Source organism: Xenopus laevis, chromosome 4S (assembly GCF_017654675.1).
Source record: "Xenopus laevis strain J_2021 chromosome 4S, Xenopus_laevis_v10.1, whole genome shotgun sequence".
Lineage (NCBI taxonomy): Eukaryota > Metazoa > Chordata > Amphibia > Anura > Pipidae > Xenopus > Xenopus laevis.
The window spans coordinates 37,893,908-37,902,817 of NC_054378.1; positions in this window are offsets into that span (position 1 = coordinate 37,893,908).

Here is an 8,910-nt window from a genome sequence, read left to right on the forward strand (position 1 = left end):
GGCATTTAAAAAGCTGTTTATTTATAATAATGTGTTAGATTATTTATTATTATTGTTGCGTAGCTAAGAATGGAAACTTACCATAAAACAGCTGTGAAATGTGAGTAGAAAAGTTTTTGAAAACTCACATAAAAAAACTACAGTATTGGTGTCTAAAGGGCAGATTTATCAAGGGTCGAATTTTGAATTCGAACGATTTTTAGCAATCGATCGAAGGATTTCTATTCGACCAAAAAAAACTTAGAAAAGTGCTCTGGAAGGTCCCCATAGGCAAACATTGCACTTCAGTAGCTTTAATTTGGCGAAGTATGAAGTCGAAGTTGTTTTTTAAAGAGACAGTACTTCGATTATCGAATGGTCGAATAGTCGAACGATTTTTACATCAGATTATTTCTATTTATGCATAGAGGAAGAGACCTTTTATGGTATCCACAATGTTATTTGGACACTTGGCGCATAATTGATTGCAATTTTTTTTTCCAATTTATGACATAACATTAACATTACACTTTCATAAATAATCCCTTTAAAACAAAAGTACTGTGAATATTTAAACAGCACTGAGTAGATTTTCACTGACCACTGGGTGACACTGTTACATTTCTTTTCAACCCACAAACAGCTTTTCTGAATATATAAAATGTGTGTGATTTTTTTTAACCTGGTATTTAGCATGAGGCCGTATTCACAAGTACCATAAAATCATCATTTTTTTTAGTTTTTTTTAGTAACTGTCTCGACAGGATCATGATAAACTGGTTTCAAAATTCTAATGAAAATAGATAATTTTTGTGCCATTTCCCACTCATTATAAACTGTCAGAATGATGGATTCATTTAGGGTTATGTTCTGTCCTTGCTATAATTTTTCTCAAGAGAGTAAGGAAGCATTATTTTAATTTCTATTGTACTTACATTTAAAGACCAAGCCCCGAATCTGTGACTTTCTCTGAAGAGTTTGCCATAAGGTTATAAGTACACTGACAGCTCTTGATTACATGTACAATGTGTGTGCTTAATAAATTAGCAAAGGCTTGATTCATCAAAACACAAACTATATAATGGAAACAATAACCACATAAATCACTAGTGAATAATATTCGTATTCCACATAAACTTATATTAGAAGTGACGTCTCTAAGGGGCCTATTTATTAAGCTGTATATATGCTTGAAAAATGGTAATGTAAAAAGATTTTCATTCATCCAGGTCATGGTATATCTAGTATAGGTAAATCTAAAAACAACTGGACATCAGTGACATCATATCCTGTATGCCGAAAATGCATTAAAGTTTTAAAAAAATGCTGGCAACTTTTCTTTTCTTAAAGCGGGATTGCCTTCAAAAGTCTAAACTATTAAAGATTTATATGTGAGGAATCTTTTAAAACTAATTTGAGGGGCATGCCACATATTCTTAAGAGTGGGCTCATGTCTAGGGCATTAGAGGATCTCCTCTGTCTTTATTTTGGCTCATTGGACATGTACAGTATTTGAAAAAGTAGCCACTTCAAGCATTTGCACCAACATTACTATTAGAAATGTCCATAAGACTTTTAGGAACCCGTCCTACTCAAATTAACCTAAGCACAAGAGTACTAGTGAAGTTTCGCTTGACAGAAATGAACGCTAGCGAAAATTTGCTATGAAATGCTCGCCCAGCTGAAGTAACTCTAACGAAAATTTGACAGCATTTGGCTGCTGAGACGCAACTTTGAATATTAGTGAATTAGCCTAATAGTAGTGAATTTGCGCCTGTCGATGTGGCGTGGAGTGTGGCGAATCGGTCACTGGCAAAAATTTGCCCTTTAGTGTATTTTTTTTTAATAGCAAAAGTCGAATTATTTTGCTCATTCCTACTGCCTGTCACAGTACAATAGTAATTGTGCTGTTATATATTTCAGGCACAAAGGCACAACTAAAAAAATCTATTTGCAGAATAAGTATTTTTTCTGGTTCCTCCATTTTTTCCTATATTATTGAAATTATTAGAGTTTCTTATCACTTAGGGCCAGATTCATAATTATTCACATACATATTGGGTTTTATTCTGTTTACTATAGAATCACAGGGGTTTGGCAAGTTGTTAGGCACCCCCACAGTGATTGCAATTACGAACCAGGGCTGCTGCAATTTTTGAAGAGCACTGACCAGTGGTCAGAAGTAAGCAATTTTTACTCTCGGTACTCCTCAGCTATAATGGTTTCCCTCACTAAGGCAAAGTCAACCTTGGCCACCTCACCTGCCTTAACTCCATGTTATCTAATAACCCACAAAACACAGATTGAGATAAAAAAAAGGCTGCAGCATATTTTTTAAATGATATAAAAAAAAAAAATTAATTGTTGTATAATATAGTACACTAAACATAGGTCCCACAATTGCTAAATATGACTTTTTAAAAATTGAGTGTCCCAAAAGTCCCTAGCTGACTGCCTATAAGGGTTATCTTCCAAATTTACACTGGAACCTTCATTTCCCATCAAACTCCAAAAGTCACCATACCAATTGTAACACAATCGTAACACACGTTCCTTAGGCCTACCAGCTAACCCCTAAGGAGAAACTTTGACTATGTAACTTCATCCAAGCTTGTTGGCCAGTAGATGCTCCAAAGTCAAAATTAAAGAGCATAACCTACGACCTCCAACCAGTCTCTAGCCCCAGCTTATTTGGGACATCATCCCTAGGCTGGCTAATTCCTAAGCCTATCCTGACTCTTCTCCAAAGCTTTTTTGATTACACTTTTATTATTTGTAGGCCTTCTGGCTGCAGAGCCACATTTATCAAAAAGACCCCTGTGACTCAGGAATGAACATTCTATGTAGTTGTTTTGCTTAAATTCTGATTCTAAACTTTCATTGTCAAAATTATCACATTATTTAGTTACCAAATAACATTCGAGCAACGCTTCAACCTAAAAGTGCTAAATTATTTAGCACAGCTACAAAGCCAGATAAAATCTTAAAATCAATTTCAATCAATTAATGTAAGAAGCTCCTGTGTTCACGAGTCCAAGTGAATCAGGTACGTTTTTTTCGGAGAAAAAAACAGTCCCATATAATGAAAGAATTTCATAGAATGAGATGGCAAAGCGGTTCACTGCTAAGGAGAATTGGTTATGCATTTTCAAAAATCAGAGCATATCTCAGTCATCACAGCTGGCTTATAGTAAATAAAGTATGCCCTTAAAGGCATATTATGCCATAAGGTTTACCAAGTTAAGCATCTAAGATACTAAAGCAATGTTTTTGGACCTTTTTATTTCAACAAACAAGAATATCCTTTGTAATAATGGGGAACATTTAAGGCCAGTCAAGAGCCAAAGAAAAACAGAATAAAGGCAAGAGGCAAAGCCAACACGCAAACCATGAAAAATATCCTGTAATTCCAAAAATTCATAGAAAAAAAAGTTTAATCTTAAAATATATGTGTACAGACTGCATAGTATGCCTAATGCCTTTCATGCCAACGATACTTATTTATAGGCAGTAAGATACCTTGTTGCCGCCAAATATTTAAAATACAACAAGCCCCTCACATTTTTACAATGAGCCAGTCAGAGGTTGGTTGGTGGTTTAATTTTTATTCATTTCAAGCTCCTATTTAAAATATAAAATTTTGTCAGGGTCCGATTAGCTTAAAACAAGGTTTCAAAACACATTGATATGTCAGGTATTCAGTCAACGTTCTAATAATATAGAAAATATAGAAATGTGTGTTTGTCAAAGCTTTATGAGTAATGATCTATGTTAAGTACTGCAAAATATGGTGGCTGTATAAATTTATAATAATTTTAATAACATGAAAATTTACCCTAAATGTACTTCAGATTGGGCTTCCAGCTAAGAAAATTTTCATTCTTCTTAAAAAAATATCTTTGAACGGGTGGGGGTGTGGCCTGACCGGGAGCTGGATAGACATGTGACCCACTAGCTCCGTATATACTGACCTGAAACAGCTGGATAGATAGAGTATAAGATGGGGAAAACACTTAATAACAAAACAGATTAGGAGAGAACGCAAGGGAGAAAGCTACAAGCAGTAGCTAGTGACATAGTGCATCTTTTTTGAAAAAAAAACGAACCGCGTGGATCTCAAGATGGCACCTGCATGTGATGAAAGAGAGGAGGAGACAATTCTTTTCATGTTCCCCCTCCCCAACCCTTTATCTTCTGTATACATTAAAAAAAGTCTCTTGTATTTTTATCTCTTGTAAACGTTTGTAAACGTAATCTGTAAGTGAAAAAATTCTGGCCAGGGTGGCGGAGTCAGCCAGCAATGAGTGTGGTCGCTTGAGGCACAAGCTCTGCATCAAACTGAGCCAATAAATGATTTCCCACACTGTGGACCGAGATTGAAAGGCTGGTACCGTGGGAGAAGTTGACCGCAGAAGTATGGCACCGAAAGCACAACCCAAGAAAACGAATGCTTCAGTTACTGAATTCTTTGCTTCCCATGCCGCAACAGAGCAGCAACCTAAAGCGGGCGCCATCTTGGATCCACTGCAGGCCGGACCGGATTCTGATCCCAGACGCAGACTACACTCACAACGCAACAGAGGAATTAAAAACCATGCTTGTGGACATTAAGCAAACCCTGCAAGCGGATATTAAACAACTGTCGGTAGACATCCGCAAAGAGATACAAGACCTAGGGGAGCGCACGTCACACATAGAAACCAAAATGAGTGAATACGCAGATGCACATAATGACTTAGCTGACAACCAGGCAAAAGGGGATGGAACGACTGGCGAGTAAGGTGGCAGACTTGGAGGATCGCTCCCGCAGGAACAACCTCAAACTGAGTGGTATACCAGAGTCTGTACAGGCGCAGGACTTGGAAGAATACCTAGCTGAATTGCTTAAGGTAATTATGCTTGTCACCCCACATATTGAACTAACAATAGACAGAATACATAGGATCCCCAAGCCACGCAATGCCCCAGACTCAGCCCCAAGAGATGTGCTCACCAAATTGCATTTTTTCCACATTAAGGAAAAACTACTGCGCTCAGCCCGACGCAAAGATGGCTGGCCTGCAAAATATGCTGACTTACAAATTTATGCAGACTTATCCCAGGCTACCTTAGCAAAAAGAATAGCTTTTGGAGAGGCCACTAAGATACTCCAGGACAACAATGTACCATACAGGTGGGAATTCCCGGTTAAGCTAATAGTCAATAAGCAAGGCACCCCGACCTCTCTCATAACACCTGAAGAGGCCAAAAAGGCGCTATGCAGATGGAACCTGCAAAACACCCAGGCCTCTCCTCCACGCTCCCCGCAGCAAACGCAACTACAAAAGTTGTCCAAGGAGTGGCGAGAAGTATAATTTAAAACACCAGTGCTGGCCCTACTAGATTACCTTGCAAGATATTTTTGGTCCTATGCACTACTACTATGGCTCAGGGAGAACGGAGGATTAAGCCCTCTCCCATACTTTGTTTTTCTATTTTTCTTTGTGTTCCAAGCGCTGTTGCTTGTTATACCACCGTCTGCAACCCACTTTCCCCCCCCCCACATCTCCCAGTTTTTGGAACAACTGGGATACAATCTGGCGCAGTTCTACTTGAGTACCTACGCCATGAAGAGACTGTTTGCTATTGTTCAACCAGAGCTGGTTCTTTCTTGGTTCAATACTTGGTTTCTGTTTCATATTTAATGTTTTTTACCTAATCCCAAACTGCATCCTTGCCATCTCATTTATGATAATACTAATCAGAGATTAAATGATTCCCTACTATATCACCCAGATATTCTAGAACACTTGAATCATCTCTGAACTCATATTTTCAAACCAATGTGACTCCAGACGTTGATTACCAAACAATATGGCTAGCACACAAAGCCACGGTGAGAGGGGAAATTATATCTCAAGCAGCTAACCTTCGAAAACAAAGAGAAAATAAAATAACTTCAATCCAACAGGTGATTAAAGAACTAGAACACGACTATTATTCTCAACCCACAATAGAGTTGGCTAACAAGATTCAAACACAAAAACTAGAACTACAACAACTACTTCTTATTAAAACAGAATTTAGGCTAAAGCTTCTCAAACATTTATACTACACAAAAAGTAACAAAGATGACAAATTGCTAGCCTTCCAATTAAGAAATAGACAAGCCCATACCAGAATACAATATTTAAAGGAACAGCACACAATCACAGATCCACGAAAGATAGCTAACCACTTTGCCTCTTATTACTCTTCTTTGTATAATTTATCTATTTCACGAGACGAACCCCAACCCACACAAGACGCAATACTAACATATTTAGATTCTTTACAAGCCCCATGTCCATCTGAGGCACAATGTGAACAACTAAATGCCTCTATCACCAAAGAGGAAGTCATCCAAGCTATAAAACTGTTAAAGCTAGGCAAAGCCCCAGGGCCGGACGGCTACTCTAACTCCTACTATAAAGCATATGCTGATATTCTAAATCCCCATTTACTGAATCTATTTAAATCCATTATGGACATGGGACAAATTAAACCGGAATTCCTCCAGGCACATATCTCAACCATTGCAAACCGGGTAAGGCACCAGACCAATTCCACAACTACAGACCTATAGCTCTGTTAAATACAGATCTCAAACTTTATTCCAAAATACTAGCACTTCATGTGAACAAAGTTTTACCATATATTAAACAATACGATCAGGTGGGATTTGTGCCTGGATGACAAGCTCCTGACAACACTAGGAGGCTTCATAACCTATTACACATAATCAACGGGGGAAAATTCCAGCTTTAATACTCACTTGATGCAGAGAAGGCATTTGACAGGATCCACTGGGGATAGATGATGAGCACCCTCAATAAATTCGGACTAGGGCAAAATTTTCTGAAGGCGTTAACTCTATAACACTTTATTCTAACCCTTCAGCTAGGGTCTTAACTTCGGGGATTCTGTCAGACGCCTTCAATGTCTCTAATCGTACTAGACAGGGGTGCCCGTTGTCCCCTTTGATTTTTGCCTTAATGGTAGAGCCTTTAGCTATCAGGATAAGAGAGAATCAAGATATTCGAGGGGTCCCGACAAAGTCTGGATATAACACCATAGGATTATTTGCAGATGATATTGTATTAACTTTAACCAACTTACATATAACCCTACCCAATGTTTTCCATGAGTTGCAGTCCTTTTATCAGATATCCTGGTATAAAATAAATTCCCAAAAAACACAGGCATTTCCAATCAATGTCCCTGAACAGGAAAAGCATCAACTTAAAAGTAATCACCCATTTGAATGGAGAGATACCTATATCACATATTTAGGGATTGCCCTTACTAAAGACCCAGAACTACTATACAAATACAATTATATCCGCCTCCAGAAGACTATTCAAGAAAGTTACTCTAAATGGAAACCTCTGTACATTTCTTGGGTAGGTAGGATAAATGCTGCTAAAATGAATATATTACCGAAAATGTTATATTTATTCAGGACAATACGATTGCTCTCCCACTGCACTATATTAAAACATTGCAGAAACAAATGAATGTGTTCATATGGGGAGGGAAGAAACCTCGTACAGCTGCTAAAGTATGACAACAACCAGTTGCAGTAGGAGGGTTGGGGCTTCCGAATCAACAGCTATTATAGAGCATCATTACTGGACACGGCCATGAAAATGCATAGTTCAATCTCTTGCAGACAATGGCTAGACTTAGAGACAGCAGAATCATCCACTGTCAGCATTCCCCAGCTACTATGGACCCCACCACAACGCAGACCTAAGCAAAATCTAAACCTACCCACGACTGAGTTAGTGATGAGAACTTGGGACAAAGAAAGGTCTAAGATAGAAACTGGCAAACTTCTCTCTCCCAGAACTCCATTATTAAGTCTTCAATTCTTTCTACAGGACCTGCCTATACAATCATGGATAACTAAAGGACTGAACCTAGTTAGAGATTTATACGGAATAAACAAATACCTACCATTCCAGGACCTACAAAATAAATACCAACTTGCAGACACTGATAGATTTACCCACGTGAGAATAACGCATCTGCTAATGAAACACATACCTAACTATAAAAGTTGCCCACTACAATCCAACTTTGAGCGGCTAACAGCTTCAGGATGGTCTTCAAGAGGAACTCTCTTTAGCAGTTACAAACTTCTGATTATGGATCCTCCGGATTTCAAATATCCCTAAATGTTAAAATGGGAAAGGGACCTACAACTATCCCACGATGCAGTGCAGATATTATCAGGGACAACCAGATGCACAAATCATATAGAATCTCATAAAAAATTGTTATACAGGTGGCACCTGACCCCAATGAGACTACACAAGATTTTGAATACGCACTCGCCGTTATGTTGGAGAAACTGTGGGAACAATGGAACTTTACTACATTTGTGGTGGGAATGCCCACTTTCCCAACAAATATGGAAATCAGTGTTTCATTTTATATTAAACAACTTCCAAATAGATATTCCTTACGAGCCACAAGTAGCACTACTGCTGCTGTTTCTAGAACGAATCCCCAAGCCTACTAAAAAAATGCTCTTTCATCTGTTTAACTCCACCACAACTATGATAGCTAAATACTGGAAACCAGGGGGCCCCATACAGCTAGATCAAATTATTGCAGCTGTTGACATCAGAGCAGCAATGGAACATATGGCGGCCCGTAATGAATACAGAATATCAAAGTACGAAGAAATATGGACACCATGGCTGACTTACAGAAAGGGGCAAACTACAACCTAGTGACAGCCAATGTCAAGGATATATCATAATAAATGAATCCACTTATAAGTTTTTATTACCAATACTACAATGTGACTAAATGCAGCTTGGATTAGGGTTTAGAAATATTTGTATAACTCTCAAATTTTCTATTTGAATGCTTTTTGGGTTCTATTTTCTTTCTATTTTTTTA